At 43.6% G+C, this 18928-nt stretch overlaps 1 protein-coding gene across 1 annotated transcript in view; it reads right to left on the minus strand.

Moving 5' to 3' along the window:
- The window catches only part of LOC123990903 (alpha-(1,6)-fucosyltransferase-like), a 155150-nt gene extending 152016 nt beyond the window's left edge, over window positions 1-3134 (minus strand). The window contains exon 1 of the mRNA XM_046291912.1: window positions 2481-3134. The gene's annotated coding sequence lies outside the window, so the exon portion shown is untranslated. The remainder of the gene's footprint in view (window positions 1-2480) is intronic.
- Window positions 3135-18928: the final 15794 nt, after the last annotated feature.

Raw genomic sequence — 18928 nt, forward strand, 5'->3', positions numbered from 1 at the left:
TTTAGTGATTTGAAAGGATGCTGAAGGGACCTCACACCACAACCTTTTGAAAGGCTGCGCGATCACGAAGGGTAGTGCATGCTTCTGGAAGTACAAGTACTGATCCACCTGGGTAATGTTGCAAAGACCTGTTCCGCGTTTGTAGGGCTTAAGTACGCACTCCACCTCTGCTACCCCAAAGAACTCAGGTACACCTTCAAGGTGTTCCAGAAGCTTTTCTTGGAGCTGGATAGTTCTAAGCTCTCCCTAAAAGTGCAAGCCTTGAAGAATAAGCTACTGGCTTAAGGTCTATGGAGTTCAGCCTTTATTTGACCAACCAGTCATAGGCAATGTAATTATTTTTTTATCATTACAGAGTCGGAGGTCAAGTCTAAAGTAATGCTTTTCTGTATTTTGTGGCTTTTATAAAAGGTTCACAGAGCTTACTTTTCCACATCCAGTATGCAGAAAAGTGAATGGCAGTAGGCACATATACTGTATTGTCTCATTCAGGGACGGAATACCACATTTGGGGTTCCCCGGGCAGCTAACTTCCTGTATATCAACACATTTTGCCATGGTGCAGAGAGCAAAATGTGCAGTTTTTTTAATGCTATTCTACACATTTTGTCATTAAGTTAAAATAAACTGCTGCTGTTTAAAGCTCATTTCCTGCACTTCTACACTTTATGGGGCAAATATACTGTCAAATGTGCTGTTTTAAAGCTCATCTCATGCTTTTATTCACATTTTGTCATGGGGCTGAGATACTTTTGTAGTTTAAAACAAATATCCTGCTATTCTACACATTTTGCCATGAGGCTGAGAGAAAATGTTATTTTAAAGCACTTTTCCTGCAATTCTACAAATGTTTCTGTAATATGCTTTCTGGAACCCGACCTCTCTAGGCCCGGGGCACGTGCCCTGTGTGCCAGTTTGGGAATCCATCCCTGTCTTTTTTGCATATTTACTATTTTGTATTTGTACACATCTAAACGAGAAAAAAAACGTGTCAAGTATCTTAACTAATACATTTGTATTTGTTTGATAAGGTTTCCTGGTGTCCTGGTACTTTTCTTAAATATCAGGTGTTGAATCTACTTTTAAAAATTCAGGCAACGAATTTACACACAATATTATTGAGTAAATATAATGTCCTATGTTTTCAGTAAAATAATTGAATAAGTTATTTGAATTTACACTAATAAAGTAAATCCAAGAAAGTACATATTACATATTAGTTGATGATGTAAGACAAATATTATGAGTCAACCCAATACATTTTTACAGCAAAAAAAAAAACTGTTTGGTTTGCTAAATATTTGTGGACAACAATGACAAAAACTGTATAGGAATTATTATTAGATATTTATTGTTTTAATCTAAACAAAAGGGCAAATGGGCATGTGCTCTTATCACAGGTAGAGCCCTATCTGTATGTGTTCCTGGAATGAACCCAAACTCAAACTCAAGTTGGGAAACAACAGAAATACCAAATCTAAACCATGAGCACTTACAGCAAGAATGTGGGTGATAAAGCTGGGTGGGAATGAATTGAGTCAGAATCCCGCGCGCGATTTAGCCTTTCTAGGTCTGTGTTCCGGTATCTGAATGAGAACAAAATATGAATTATGGACGGTTCGTCATGCTCGTGTCGCATCACATGCAGACATATCCAAGCTTAGCATGGTCGAAGTATCACCCATTAACGCGGCTCAGTAGGCTAGCCTAACCACTGTCATCACCCAATAACCCGAAGAACCCATACCCTGTCTGTCTAGCTGTTCGTGCTGCGTGCACATGGAAGATGTGCGGCCAATGTCCTTTCGGATGTTATTTATTCTGACTGCGCTGCAGCATCAGCAACACTCTTCCGACAACAGGCTTTGTCCATTCACCATAACATGGTCAGATAAGACCATGTCATGTGTCAATTTGATTTCCCTCACGTTTTCATGGGTGAGGTCAGAGCCCGATGTGAGAGAGCACTTCACTTTCTAGTTATGGCACTAAACCAGTGTTTTCATCCATGTGCAGCTCATAACAATAACATCACAACAGTGCCAATATAAGTAGTGAATGTGCAACACTTCAGCAGCAGGTCTCGGAATATTACAATTCTCACATAGGTCTGAAATGTCTCGCAATGTATTGCGTGCAGGTCAGATACACCCTGTCCTGTTCATCAAATCAATACATTTGTGCCATGATACATTGTAGCCTAAAGTGGCAATATGCTTTGGAGATTTTTTGAACAGAGATCGTTTGGAAACAGCTCTGTCCATTGGACACAACACAGCACACCGGTTCAGAGCGGTGATATTACAGGGACAAGTCATTCCAAACATGACCGCTATTATTTCACCACGATCACAACAGCAGCAGCGACGCAGTCAACATGTCAGGCAAGGATGGACTGGAAACATATGGACCGAGCTCGGAGCTCACCTCACTGCGTGTTCGCTATGCACAGAGACAACGAGCAGAGAAAAATCACGTACCTTCACTTGACACACCAGGCTTCCGGGAGATCCGAGAGGGGAGGCCTGACGAAGTTGAAGTCTGACGCAGCGGCGATGTTTTGGTCCAAAATTCGGTTGGAAAAAGCTGCGGCGGAAACAGGAACTGGGGACGGCTGTTATCGGAATAGTCACTGCTGCCTGTGGCTCCGGTTGAGGAGACTCGAATTGACTCTAAACTGCAGTGCGCATGCCAGTGTCAGATTGCTGTACTGCAGCCGCGTTGATAGACGGCCCTGTGGCACTGATTATTGGGTTTACGTCTCCTCCGCGGCTCCTCACCCCGCAGTTTGACAATCTGCTACCTAGTGCCACCGCATCGGTGTCAGAGAGAAAGAGGGGTCAGGCAGTCACATAGCCTACATACTGTAAGCACTCTGATTCTGCTACTGCGATTCCAATGGGAAGAGCGAGGAAGCGGCAACTTCACTTTTGGTCACTGCGCACCAAAAGCATGGGCTCTTCCGCGGCATGGCAGGCCGTAATGTCAATTTACCCACCTTGCATTTCATGACGTTGTACAACTCATCGTTTTAAGAGCCACATATTTATGTGCTGTACAATTAAATAACGCAGGGAAAAGCGTATCAATTTACAGTACAGACTACCTAGCTGGCCAGTGGAGCTGCAAATTATGTTCCCTTCACACATCTATAAACCACGACCATATAACCCGGAAGTATTCATACTCAGTCATCTCCGACCCTCTAATCGCCATCACAATTGTGGGGTCAGCTCAATCAATTAGTCTACGTTTTAATGACATGAACCTATCAGCTCACTAATCAGATATATGTGCGTCGAATCAGCAAATGTTCAGAGTAACTTCAGTAACGCTATGGTGAATGAGGGTTTTTGATTAATACAAACTTACAACAACTTTGCCAGGTTCATTTAGTTTCAACATTAATACAAATGGAATCAAGCCAAAAGCACTGATAGGCTACAGTAACCATGCATATACCCTTCATTGTGCAGTGCTATTCCTCAGGCTCCGGGTGAAGTTCCTGTACATATCTGGGATCCGCTTCCCCTCCCCATATAACCTTAACCATTATTGGGAAAGATCCGTTTTTAGTGGCAACTTCACCCTTCTCCACTCCCCAGTGCTAAATATCCACTCACCTTCTGTAGGCTACCTCCGAGCATTTAGACCTATTAAGACGAAATGGGATCAAACAAGCCCTGTTGTCTGTGGCATTACTCAATACCGTCCATTTAGGATGACATGCTGTGGCTGAACGTTTTGCTGGGCGTAAAAATGTAAAATCACACAAGAGACATTGTGGAGATCTGAATGTTAAATCAGCTCTCATCTATAAAGGCTTAGGGACATCTCTTCCACTGTGTTCAATGGTCAGCATTGGCACTGGCTTTACTTAGGCTACACAGTCCTGCCACCCAGTGTTCTGAAGGCAATAATACATCATCTGATTGCAAGACGTCATTTGAGATAGATAGCCTACACGTATTACCCAAACAAGTTACGTGCTTACTTTGTCTCAAGTGTCATACGTGTAAAATGTCTGGTGGCGCTTATGTAAGGTCTGGTAAGGTAGAAGCGGCGTTTCAGCACCACTGAAGCGGCCAGCGATAACTGTCATTCCGAAGTTCAGCACCACAGGGCAGTGGACAGCGATCGTCTCATACACAGCATCTCTCTAGGGGTGTAAAACGTAGTTCAAACAGCGCTCTGTCGCTGCACGGAACTGGGGATATAGTGCTCTCTGAAACAGTGAGACTCGTCGGAATTTTGACCGTAGTTCGGCAGCCTCTGCCGCTCTTTCCGCGCGGTGCGGTTGAAGCACGCCTCTGTTTCTAATATATGTTAATTGCATGCAAATACAGGTTGCTTCTCTACCACACCCACAACAAAGGCACAATCATGACCTCGGATTTGCATGTGGAGGTCTTCTGTGAGAGGTCACTGACATACGAGAATTACGTCCCCAACCAAGCTCTTAACCGTGCCATCCCGCTCTTCATAGCTATTCAATTTGGCATCTGAACTGTGCATAAGACGCCTGGAAGCTTAATAGAAGATGGCTCCACTTAAATATTTGTTTGCTATTCTGTGAAGACATATGGACTTCAAATCAACATTTATAATTGTACATAATATGGAATAATTTGCAACTAAACGAAAGTAGATCTCTTCATTGTATGATAGGTTAATTACATCTTATTGCTGATACTAAATACAGGTTCTTTTCTATTCCTTATTTAGTCTTGTCTTTACTTTTTATATTAATTTATTCTCTTTTCAAGATTCCTGTAACAAAGCAATCTTTAGTGACTTGATAATGTAATATTGCTACTTCGGTCCTATTTGTAATGGATGGTGTGTCTACATGGCTTGAAATAACTTCAACAATAAAATAAAATGTTATTTGTCACATGCGCCGATTAGAAAAAGTGTAGACCTTACAGTGAAATGCTTACTTACAAGCTCTTAACCAACAATGTCGTTTAAAGAAAATACCTAAAAAAAGTAAGAGATAAGAATAACAAATAATTAAAGAGCAGCAGTAAAATAACAGTAGTGGGGCTGTATACAGGGGGTACTGGTACAGAGTCAATATGCAGGGCACCGGTGTCGAGGTTATTGAGGTAATATGTAGATGTAGGTTTAACCTCCAAACGAGCTTCAATGTCATACAACACTCATCCGTGGCCTTTAACTGCTCTTAAATGCTAGTAAAATTAAATGCATGCTCTTCAACCGATCGCTGCCCGCACCCGCCCGCCCGACGAGCATCACTACTCTGGACCGTTCTGACATAGAATATGTGGACAACTGTACCTAGGTTGCTGACTAGACTGTAAACTCTCCTTCTAGACTCATATTAAGCATCTCCAATCCAAAATTAAATCTAGAATCGGCTTTCTATTTCGCAATAAAGCCTCCTTCACTCATGCTGCCAAACATACCCTGTAAAACAGACTATCCGACCGATCCTTGACTTCGACGATGTCATTTACAAAATAGTCTCCAACACTCTACTCAGCAAATTGGATGCTGTCTATCACAGTGACATCCGTTTTGTCACCAAAGTCACATGTACTACCCACCACTACGACCTGTATGCTCTAGTTGGCTGGCCCTCTCTTCATACTTGTAGCCAAACCCACTGGCACCAGGTCATCAATATGTCTTTGCTAGGTAAAGCTCCGCCTTATCTCAGCTCACTGGTTACCATAGCAACACAGACCCGTAGCACGTGCTCCAGCAGGTATATTTCACTGGTCATCCTCAAAGCCAACACCCCCTTTGGCTGCCTTTCCTTCCAGTTCTCTTCTGCTAGTGACTAGAACCAATTGAAAAAATCACGGAAGTTGGAGACTTATCTCCCTCACTAACTTTAAGCATCAGCTGTCAGAGCAGTTCACCAATCACTACAGCTTTACACAGCCCATCGGCCCATCCAACCAACTACCTACCTCATCCCATTTTGTTTTTGTTTTTCTGCTCTTTTGCACACCAGTATTTATTTCTACTTGTACATCCTCATCTGCACATTTATCACTCCAGTGTTAATTGCTAAATTGTTATTACATCGCCACTATGGCCTGTTTATTGCCTTACATCCTTACTTCATCTGCACACACTGTATACAAATATTTTTCTATTGTGTTATTGACTGTATGTTTGTTTATCCCATGTACAACTCTGTTGTTGTTTAAAAAAGTGACTATGCATAGATAATAACAGAGAGTAGCAGCAGTGTAAAATAGGGAGGGGGGGGCAATGCAAATAGTCTGGATAGCCAGTTAATTAGCTGTTCAGGAGGCTTATGGTTTGGGGGTAGAAGCTGTTTAGAAGCTTATTGGACCTAGACTTGATGCTCCAGTACCGCTTGCCGTGCGATAGCAGAAAGAACAGTCAATGACTAGGGTAGCTGGAGTATTTGACAATTTTAGGGCCTTCCTCTGACATTGCCTGGTATAGAGGTCCTGGATGGCAGGAAGCTTGGCCCTGGTAATGTACTGGGCCATATGCGCTACGCTCTGTCGTGCCTTGCGGTCGAAGGCCGAGAAGTTACCACACCAGGCAATGATACAACCCGTCAGGATGCTCTCGATGGTGCATCTGTAAAACCTTTTGAGGATTTGAGGACCCATGCCAAATCTTGTCGTTAGGTCATTACAGAGGTCAGGAGATACAGAGAGGTGAGAGGTCATTCACGGACAGGGGAAATTGACAATTTATTTGTTTGGTGGGCTGGTCGAAATTGACACGCACATTTTTTTTAACATGGGCCTGCGGCTCATGGGCTTTTAAAAAATATTTTTGCGCAATTTCCCCAGTATACTAATCAATAGTGAGTTTTTGGCAGATTAGCCAGCCCAGTCATTCAAACACATTCTAAGTCAAACACGGAATGAGGAGAGAGACCTGCTTAGACTCTGTCATCAGTTATCCAAGATCACGGATTGTAAAAGCTTTTGGAAGCTTCGTCCCCTTTCTCCCTATCGAAGAGAGGAGGGTCTCAGCTTTCTGTAGGTGTCATTTATTTCTCAACTCTTAACATTTAGCTCAGTATAATTTATTTTTCAATTATATAAATATTCAGCCCAAAATCAACTTTTTTACAATCAAGATATTTAATATGGCTTTGAGATATGGAACTGCGAATGTGCGCAAAAAGTGCACCGACCATTGTGAGGGCATAGGCTTATAGGTCTCATGGGTAGTAGTCTACAACTGCAAAGTTTTTTTAAGTCATAATATTTACTATTAGATGAATACATGGCTACTAGTAGTGTGTATTATATTTAGAGTTAGTTATCAAGTTAATGTGACCTGAGCCCTAGGACCATGCCCCAGGACTACCTGACATGATGACTCCTTGCTCTCCCCAGTCCACCTGGCCATGCTGCTGCTCTAGTTTCAACTGTTCTGCCTTACTATTATTCGACCATGCTGGTCATTTATGAACATTTGAACATCTTGGCCATGTTCTGTTATAATCTCCACCCGGCACAGCCAGAAGAGGACTGGCCACCCCACATATGCTCTCTCTAATTCTCTCTTTCTTTCTCTCTCTCGGAGGACCTGAGCCCTAGGACCGTGCCCCAGGACTACCTGACATGATGACTCCTTGCTGTCCCCAGTCCACCTGACTGTGCTGCTGCTCCAGTTTCAACTGTTCTGCCTTATTATTATTCGACCATGCTGGTCATTTATGAACATTTGAACATCTTGGCCATGTTCTGTTATAATCTCCACCTGGCACAGCCAGAAGAGGACTGGCCACCCCACATAGCCTGGTTCCTCTCTAGGTTTCTTCCTAAGTTTTGGCCTTTCTAGGGAGTTTTTCCTAGCCACCGTGCTTCTACACCTGCATTGCTTGCTGTTTGGGGTTTTAGGCTGGGTTTCTGTACAGCACTTTGAGATATCAGCTGATGTACGAAGGGCTATATAAATACATTTGATTTGATTTGATTCGATGTGGTTTTTGTTTCCACCTTCCTGTAACGGTTGTCTTCATCGTCTGACGACGAGTATGAAATATCGGTCCAATGCGCAGCGTGGTACGTGTTCATGATATTTTATTTACTGAACACGGAAATATGAAATAACAACGTGAATAAACTAAAAAAACGAAACAGTCCTGTAAGGTGCAGAAAACACTAACCAGAAAATAATCACCCACAACTAAAATGGGAAAAATAGGCTACCTAAGTATGATTCTCAATCAGAGACAACGAACAACACCTGCCTCTGATTGAGAACCATACCAGGCCAAACACATAAACACAACATAGAAAAAAGAACATAGACTCCCCAAAAACAGAAATGCAACACGTACAGTGTTGGTCCCATGTTTCATGGGCTGAAATAAAAGATCCAAGGAATGTATTTGTCAAAAAAACGAAATGTTTACATTCCTGTTAGTGAGCATTTATCCTTTGCTAAGATAATCCATCCACCTGACAGATGTGGCATATCAAGAAGCTGATTAAACAGCATGATAATTACACAACTGCACCTTGTGCTGGGGACAATAAAAGGACACTCTAAAATGTGCAGTTTTGTCACAAAACACAATCGCACAGATGTCTCAAGTTTTGAGACAGCGTGCAATTGGCATACTGACTGCGGGAATGTCCAGAAGAGCTGTTGCCAGAGAACTGAATGTTCATTTCTCTACCATAAGCTTTCTTCAGTGTCGTTTTAAATCATTTGGCAGTACATCCAACCAACCTCACAACCGCAGACAATGTGTATGGCATTGTGTAGGCGAGCGGTTTGCTTGATGTCGACGTTGTGAACAGAGTGCCCCATGGTGACAGTGGGGTTATGGTATGGGCAGGCATAAGCTATGGACAAAGACATTTGCATTTTATTGATGGCAATTTGAATGCACAGAGATACCGTGACGAGATCCTAAGGCCCATTGTCTTACCATCACATCCGCTGCCATCACCTCATGTTTCAGCATGATAATGCACAGCCCCATGTCGCAAAGATCTGTACACAATTCCTGGAACCTGAAAATATCCCAGTTCTTCCATACTCAGACATTTCACCCACTGAGCATGTTTGAGATGCTCTGAATCTCTGTGTATGACAGCGTGTTCCAGTACCCGCCTATATCAAGAAACTTCACAGCCATTGAAGTGGAGTAGAACAACATTTGACAGGCCAAAATCAACAGCCTAATTAACTCTATGGGAAAGAGATGTGTCACGCTGCATGAGACAAATGGTGGTCACACCAGATATTGACTGGTTTTCTGATCCAGGGTCCTACTTAAAAATAAAAAAATAGTATATGTGACCAACAGATGCATGTCTGTATTCTCAGTCATGAGTAACCCCATACATTAGGGCCTAATGAATTTAGTTCAATTGACTGATTCCACCCTGTTCACAGACCACGATGCATCGGGGTTTATTATACTGTACTTTACTGCTCTCTGTTTCCACCAGATGTCAGTGCTGCTCCTTTTACAGAACTACTGGAGTTGGTTGAGACTCTCTGCTCCTTCTGCAGTCTTTCCACTATCCTCTCCTTTATCCTCCCTCTGTTCATCATCATCATCTCCGTCTTCATCGTCATCATCATCATCAGCACCCTCCCCATCGTCATCACCACCCAACAGTGAAGAGCCTGCGAAGGCACTCCGAATTAAGTGCTATTATTACTTCATTTGTAGAGTGCCTTGATATTATTATTGTTGTAATTATTCTTGTCATTGTCATTTGAATTATCATTGTTACTATTACTCTTTATCATCACCACCCTCATCCGCATCCTCGTTGTCATCATGCTAAAAGATGTCTGCCATAGTTGTTAGTAACATTAGAAAGTAAATATTGTAAATGCAGTGGCACTATTGCTGCTGTCTAGCAGTGAAAGAGAGAGGAGGACAGAGGCACTGTAGTGTGATAGTGTAACTGTGTAGCGATGCTGTATCTTTATGGGTTAAAGTCTTTGTGAACTGCATGTGCTCTTTGCCTCTTGACTGTGGACGTATCTGATCTCATTTTTGTATCTGATTCTGATCTGATTTTCTGTATCTGATTTTGGCTTGATGGGAAAATAAAGCTAGATAACCATAAAAGTCATCAGTGGCGGCATACTATGAACATGGACTCTAAAAAGGCCAAATGTTCAACAGCATGTCAAGACGTGGACTCAAGGTCGAGCGCCAGGTCATGGGTGCTTTAGAAATGCCCCAGGTACTCTAGTGGTCAGACTAATGCAGGACAATCAATACAAAGTGAGGCAGTTGTGCACACTAACATTCCACAGTTGCATACAGTGTATACGCATGAACACACACGCACATACAGTTCATATACACACACACACACACGCCATTTCATACACCCAGAGCATGTCAAGTAAACATTTAAATTGAATTTGTACCTCGAGATGGCCACTAATCCAATGCCATTACAAAGTGTGCTGAAGCTGAGATGGCTGACTTCGTATTATAATTTGTGAGATAGTGGGTTATCTACAAGACCTCCAGGGGCTGGGAGGGAAAGGTGTGTGTTAGTGGTGTGCTGGATGAAGGTGGAGAGTGTACAGTGTGTGTGTGTGTGTGTGTGCAACGCATGTGTGTGTGTGTGTGTACCATGGCATATATGCTTGTGCGCCTGCACATACTTGTGTATTCCTGTGTGTGTGTGTGCATATGAGCTGTAGGTGTGTGGGTCCCCGGGGTGGGGGGGGGGGGGGGGGGGGCTTTTGTAGGAGGGAAACACATTATTTTCTGCTCTTTCTCAAATCCTCCACACATTGGCTAGGAGTGCAGAGGAGAGAGGGACAGCCGCCAAATTTAGAGCTGAATGGCTCCATGTGTAGCTTGTTCCCGCTGCCTCCCATGCGCTAACTACGGTGTGACAGTAGCACATCCAGAGTGACCGAAAGGCGTGTGCAGAACACTTGCCATGTCTGCATCCCAAATGGAACACTATTTCCCTACAGATAGGGCCCCGGTCAAAAGTAGCGCACTATCTACGGAATAGGGTGCCATTTGGGACACAAGCGGGGTTCAGTCCGTTTACCCCAGAGGGTGATGGGGGAGATGTCTCCATCTGATAACTAGGTATATAGTGTGACGTAGGGCAGGGTGGATATGACATGCCAATCCATTGACATACACAGAGAGAGAGAGGAGAAGAGACAAAGAGTTGATTGTGACAGAGAATCCTCGTCAAAGGTTCAATGTGGTCAAGGCTGGGATGAGGTCAACTCCATAAATATATGTACATGTGTGGAAGGGTTGTGTATGAAAGCACACGTACGCGCATGTACGCAATAATGCAGGGAGGATGTGCTTGAGTTGCATCACAAACACACACACTGCTGAGTCATCCTACGGTAGTTTGGTCATTTATCTAGCCTGTAGAGTGTTTGAAACGGTGTGTGTGTGTGTGTGCGCAAGTGTGTACATGCACATATGCATTTAATGTAAGCTAAGCATATTCTCTATGCATATCCTATGTTAGATGAAGCCATAACAAAGATGTCGATTTTTAGGCAGGCATCATCTCGCCAGCCTCTTTTGGCAAGTCCTTCTCCTCCCCACTGACTGAGGACCACTCAATAAACTGAGGTGAAGATCTAGAGCAAAATATTGAGCCGTGGCTTGGCCCCTAACAAGATGAATTCACTTCATAATGACTGTCTATAATTTACGTCTGAGAGGATGTGGGATCAATCTCTCAGTAGCATACCATGGACTCACCCTACACCCACTCTTCAGTGAGCCAGATAATAAAAAAGCACCTCTGTCTGTGGCACTGTACACTCTATGGTTCCAATGACACCAGTTGCACCAGCCCAGACTTGGGTTCAAAAAGTGTTTGTTTCCTTTCAAACAGTTTAAGCGTTATATTGAGCATGACTTGAGTGTCCGATGGGAGGAATTTGCACTTTTGGGACTACTTTATTGGTTCAACTGTGCCCATGGTCTGACCCTTTGCCATAGACCGACAGTAAGAGGGCACTATTGCCAAGCTTAGGAGATTTTGCCTGTTGAGAGGAAGTGTGGGGATTCACCGTTCACCCAGGTGAAATAATACTACAACCTTCTCGTTTCAGTGCAGCTGAACTTTCTTCCCTTCTCAGTAGTCAAAGTGGGAAAATCAGGATGCAAACTCCTTCATGAATCTGTTGAAACACTGATTGCACCCGGAAGAGACACTTCGGGGATTATAATCAGTATACATCCCTGAGAGGAGATGCTTTTTCACACAGCATTGCATATTCCAGTGCCGGTAAACAGGAGGCATACGTATGGCTGGGCTGCTACAGGCCTTTAGGCTAGGTTAAACTAGTCTGGCACATCGGGATAAGCAGGGTTGAAGGAATATCATGGTCGGAAGCACTTCCTGGTTCTTTGCCTGCAACTTTTATGTTAATATTGCGGCTCAGGGGAGCAAGGAGGGACGCAACAGCGGGGGACTACTGTCATTACCACAGGGTTAGGGAGCAGGGTAGTGTGTGTGTGTGTGTGTGTGTATTGTGTGTAGTATCACCCAAGAGACACACATCTGCAATGACTTTACTCCATACTGTTTATGCAGCTGTTTGTACTATATAGGACTACCCACTCAACCGTATCGATTGCAGTTGCCTCCGATATGCAAGAATAGCTGTAAATATGATACACTATGATATCGTGAATGATTCCGTATGATCTACTGCTTACTATATTAGAATGTATTCATAAGACGTTGTGGAGATGGTGGAAAAGCCCATACTGTTTATGCAGCTGTTTGTACTATATAGGACTACCCACTCAACCGTATCGATTGCAGTTGCCTCCGATATGCAAGAATAGCTGTAAATATGATACACTATGATATCGTGAATGATTCCGTATGATCTACTGCTTACTATATTAGAATGTATTCATAAGACGTTGTGGAGATGGTGGAAAAGCCCAGAGAGAATCAGAAGACTAGCTGGTGTGTAACTCAACCCAGCTGAGCTCCAGTTCAGAGATCTTAACCATGGCAAATGAGCTCTCTCACACTGGACTGACCATGCTATGGTTTAGCTCTGCCAGACCCCTCTGCTGGGCCCGCATCCCTGTCCTCCGCTCCACTGGCCTCTGGTTTCCTCCAACACTGAAAGCCCATTATCCATTTTCCAAAGCAGCCCCGAGCCAGCTGGCTTTATTGGAGTTTCAAAAGTGTAGCCTTAAAATGTTCTCTCACTCTTATCTCTAGCTTTCTTTCATTCTCTTTTTTTTACAGATCTTTCATTCTCGCTCTCCCTTTCTTTCTCTTAATCCCTCGTCGTAGCCCTAAGGCTCATATCCGCGCTTCTGTCTGGACTGCCTTCCCATAAACCCTTGGATACGTTGAACCGACTCTCTAAGCACCCTGTCTGCCACAAGACACCAGATATAGCCATCTTTCTACAGCAAATTCACATACCCTCCCGTCCATTTTGTCACACTTGTTGTGTATTTCCCCTCGTGTATAGGATCTAGCTTATATGAGCCAAACAGAACACAAAGCCTAAGATCTCCACACTGGCTATAAAACGTGGCCCCTGGAAGCTCAGGTTAGCTGTGTTGTGACAGTATTCTTCTGGGAGCCGAGTGTAGGGGGAGGTTGAGGTCACTGACTGATTATGCATCTCCAAAGTAATTATATTAGACAATTATGGAAACCCTAATACATTGCGGAGGAGGTTCAGTTCAAGGTACACAGCTTTCTTGCCTTTTGAATAACTGTCTTTTTGTGTGTGTTGTGGAACAGAGGGCTGCTCATTAACGCCTCTGCGGCCTTATGCTACGAAGAAGACAAGGTGGCTGGATGTTTTCTCCAAGATCACACGCTACAACAATTATCTCCAAGTTGGTGTTTGACCTAATGAATTGGTTCTGGTCACTGAACTGCCACGGAAAGTAAACAGTTTCTACCATGAAAATGAGGCTTTTCACTCCCTGCAGAGTTTGCTAACTTCATAATCCAATATCATTAGTGGAGAATATGTCCAAATGCTACAAAGAGACATAACATTGTCTTGCCTAGGGAAATATGCACATCTTCGGGGGCTAAGTTAGTCAAAAACAGCAAATAACCTGACATCCTGGTTTCTTTGAGATGCAATATGAAAACAATGCCTTATACCTTAGGCCCTATACTCACTACAAGAGAATACCTAGAGATTTCACAAAAATACCCTCAGCTAGACCTTCTTCTGTCATGTAAACTTGCGAACTGGTCACATCTCGACCACTACCTCTGGAGGTCGCAGCCGAGCCTTCCTGGAGACGTACCCCCCTCCGAACTGTCTGATGTGAGGGATGGATAGAAATGTACAGAATGATTACATGGAGGAAAATGGGGGAGGGTCATGCTTTTTCAGTCAACGGTAGTGTTTAGTTTTTTAAAAATGTAGTCCAGGGAAGAGTCATGCAATTTGTAATTGATGAAATGTCAACATTTCTCAGTGTTTTAGAATGAGTTGCTTATTAGGCTATATATATCGACGTGTGCACAATGCCGCACCTCATCTCTGATTCTCAGATGGGCGCACAATATCATGTGCACTTTTAGGCTATAGGCCACGATGTGCATGCTCGGAGAAGAGCAAAGTTATATTTCTAAGATAGCTGATGGAATAGTGTAAATCAAACTAGGCTGCATTGCACACTGCAATGGATATTCTAACCCTGAGCCCTGGCCTGCTCTGCTATATTTGATCAAAAATGTGTTTTTTTGTGTGTGCTGCCTAACCAATGATTGTGCTGTGTAGGCCTACAGTGGCAGTTCAGGAGGAAAGTCAAAAGCTTCAGTTGTTTTATTTTTATTAGCCCTAGTCCAAAAAAAATTCACTGTTTCGCATGGACGAGCCTATGAGCTATGTTCTGTTCAGTTTGATAAGGAGAGCACGACCATGAGAAGGAGGACTGGAGGTCAACTTTGATAGCTTGCTGCTACTATAATTGATTTGACTAAAAACAATATGTTTCTTGCCCATTATGTATTTATCAGAGTTATTGACCTCACAAGAAGTCCGATTTGTGAAACTTACACTGTGGTGCTGAAACTTAAGCCTGGAGCTGTGGTACAATCAGTCAGAAATAGGCTAATTTTGAGTAGCCATATTTTCTTTCAATCGTCTTCATTTGAATTAGACTTTAGTAAAAAGAGGGATTTCAGTTGGAGCCTATTTCTTCCTATTAAGAAAAAAAGAGGTAGGCCTACCTGTTTGACAGACAAAATTAGGCAATTACAGTGCATTCGGAAAGTATTCAGACCCTTTGACTTTTTCCACATTTGTTTACGTTACAGCCTTTTTCTAAAATTGATTTAATTGTTGTTTTGTCCCTCATCAATCTACACACAATACCCCATAACGTCAAAGCAAAAAAAGGTTTTTGTACATTTTTGCAAATGTATTAAAAACAAAAAATTGGAAATATCATATTTACATAGAGTTGAAGTGGGAAGTTTACATACACTTAGGTTGGAATCATGAAAACTAGTTTTTCAACCAGGTACAGAGCTCGTCCAGTTGGTTCACCAAATAAATGGAGGGAATAGGCGGTTTCGTCAGAGTTTTTATTCAATTTTATTAGGATAACCATTAGATGACGCCAATGGCTACAGCTAGTCTTACTGGGATCCGACACATAACAAAAAATACATTACAGACAAAATACTTTACAATTGAAATACATTTAAAAACATTAACATGTGTATTTGCATATATCAGTTACACGTACTGTACATGTCAGAGCATTCACACAAAAAGTAGGTCACATGGGGGAGAGGCATTGTGCCGTGAGGTGTTGATTTATTTTTTCTCATTAAACCAGGTTTGCTGTTCACTTGCGCTATGTGAGGTGGAAGGGAGTTCCACTCAATCATGACTCTGTATAACACTGTACACTTCCTTGTATTTGTTCTGGACCTGGGTACTGTGAAAAGACCCCTGGTGGCATGTCTTGTGGTGTAACTGTGTCACTGCTATGTATAAGTTGACTACACAAACAATTTGGAATTTAAAACACATGAATGTTTCATATAAAGACAAGAAGCTATGCAGTCAGTCTTTCCTCAAATCTTAGCCAGAGACTGACATGCATATTATTGATTACAATGAAGAGCAAGAACTGCCGCTCTGTTCTGGGCCAGCTGCAGCTTAACTAGGTCCTCCTTTGCAACATTTGACCGGCCATATGACTGGACAATTATCAAGATAAGATAAAGCCTAAGATAAAGCCTGTAGGACTTGCTTTGTGGAGAGTGTTGTCTAAAAAGCATTTTTGTTGTTGTAATTTTAACCCCATTTTTCTCCCCAATGTTGTGGTTACGAGCTTGTCTCATCGCTGCAACTCCCCAACAGGCTCGTGAGAGGCGAAGGTCAAGTCATGTGTCCTCTGAAACATATCCTGCTAAACCGCGCTTCTTAACACCCATTCGCTTAACCCCAGAAGCCAGCCGTATCAATGTGTCAGAGGAAACACAGTTCAACTGACAACCGAAATCAGCCTGCAGGCGCCAGGCCCTCCACAAAGAGTCGCTGGAGCGCGATGAGCCAAGTAAAGCCCCCCTGGCCCAACCCTCCTCGAACCCAGACGACGCTGGGCCAATTGTGTGCCACCCTACAGGATTCCCAGTCACGGCCGATAAATCCTGTTAGGGATGCTGCAAATTTTCGCAGCTTTTTGTTACATTTACATTACATTTAAGTCATTTAGCAGACGCTCTTATCCAGAGCGACTTACAAATTGGTGCATTCACCTTATGACATCCAGTGGAACAGCCACTTTACAATAGTGCATCTAAATATTTTAAGGGGGGGGGGGGGTGAGAAGGATTACTTTATCCTATCCTAAGTATTCCTTAAAGAGGTGGGGTTTCAGGTGTCTCCGGAAGGTGGTGATTGACTCCGCTGTCCTGGCGTCGTGAGGGAGTTTGTTCCACCATTGGGGAGCCAGAGCAGCGAACAGTTTTGACTGGGCTGAGCGGGAACTGTACTTCCTCAGTGGTAGGGAGGCGAGCAGGCCAGAGGTGGATGAACGCAGTGCCCTTATTTGGGTGTAGGGCCTGATCAGAGCCTGGAGGTACTGAGGTGCCATTCCCCTCACAGCTCCGTAGGCAAGCACCATGGTCTTGTAGCGGATGTGAGCTTCAACTGGAAGCCAGTGGAGAGAGCGGAGGAGCGGGGTGACGTGAGAGAACTTGGGAAGGTTGAACACTAGACGGGCTGCGGCGTTCTGGATGAGTTGTAGGGGTTTAATGGCACAGGTAGGGAGCCCAGCCAACAGCGAGTTGCAGTAATCCAGACGGGAGATGACAAGTGCCTGGATTAGGACCTGCGCCGCTTCCTGTGTGAGGCAGGGTCGTACTCTGCGGATGTTGTAGAGCATGAACCTACAGGAACGGGCCACCGCCTTGATGTTAGTTGAGAACGACAGGGAGTTGTCCAGGATCACGCCAAGGTTCTTAGCGCTCTGGGAGGAGGACACAATGGAGTTGTCAACTGTGATGGCGAGATCATGGAACGGGCAGTCCTTCCCCGGGAGGAAGAGCAGCTCCGTCTTGCCGAAGTTCAGCTTGAGGTGGTGATCCGTCATCCACACTGATATGTCTGCCAGACATGCAGAGATGCGATTCGCCACCTGGTCATCAGAAGGGGGAAAGGAGAAGATTAATTGTGTGTCGTCTGCATAGCAATGATAGGAGAGACCATGTGAGGTTATGACAGAGCCAAGTGACTTGGTGTATAGCGAGAATAGGAGAGGGCCTAGAACAGAGCCCTGGGGGACACCAGTGGTGAGAGCGTGTGGTGAGGAGACAGATTCTCGCCACGCCACCTAGTAGGAGCGACCTGTCAGGTAGGACGCAATCCAAGCGTGGGCCGCGCCGGAGATGCCCAACTCGGAGAGGGTGGAGAGGAGGATCTGATGGTTCACAGTATCGAAGGCAGCCGATAGGTCTAGAAGGATGAGAGCAGAGGAGAGAGAGTTAGCTTTAGCGGTGCGGAGCGCCTCCGTGATACAGAGAAGAGCAGTCTCAGTTAAAAATCACGCAAAATTTCAACGTCCTGCTACACATGCCAGGAATATAGTATATGCATATGGTTGTAACAGAACGTGTTTATCATGTCTGTGGCTATAACAGAACGTGTTTAGGAGTAAAAATCCCAAGGAAAACTGTTCACAAAAAACACAAAAAAATATCCATCCGCCAGTCTATGTATTGTCTACGGCAAGGGAAAATAGATAGAGTCCCGTTTCCAATGCCTACAGCTTCCACACGATGTCGCCAGTACTGGCATTTCATTGATAGTTTATCCTTGGTGGGATGACGAATAGGCACTTGGACGATGGACGATGATTTCAAGACTTGCTGCTATCGAATACAGATCGCCCCCTGATCAATTGTATCGATTATTAACGTTTATTAGTACCTAAAGTTGGTTTACAAAAGTAGTTTGAAGTGTTTTGTAAAAGTTTATATGTCAACTTTTTTTAAATGACGTTGCGTTTTGGAAAGGTGCTTTTTCCTGGATCAGACGGGCTTCATAAATGGACATTTTGGGTATACAATGATGGATTTAATCGGGAAAAAGACCCAATTGTGATGTTTATGGGACATATAGGAGTGCCAACAAAGAAGCTCGTCAAAGGTAATGAATGTTTTATATTTTATTTCTGTGTTTTGTGTAGCGCCGGCTACGCTAATTATTTTGTTTACGTCTCGTTCAGGTATTTCGGGGGGGGGGGGGTGCATGCTATCAGATAATAGCTTCTAATGCTTGAGCCGAAAAACATTTTACAAATCTGACATGTTGGCTAGATTCACAACGAGTGTAGCTTTAATTGAGTACCCTGCATGTGTGTTTTAATGAAAGTTTGAGTTTTATCGAGTACTACAGTTGGCGCTCTGAAATTTCAGCTGATTTTGGTCCCTGTACAGGGACCGCAGCCATAAAAGGC

This window comes from Oncorhynchus gorbuscha, linkage group LG12 (genome assembly GCF_021184085.1).
Source record: "Oncorhynchus gorbuscha isolate QuinsamMale2020 ecotype Even-year linkage group LG12, OgorEven_v1.0, whole genome shotgun sequence".
Classification (NCBI taxonomy): Eukaryota; Metazoa; Chordata; class Actinopteri; order Salmoniformes; family Salmonidae; genus Oncorhynchus; species Oncorhynchus gorbuscha.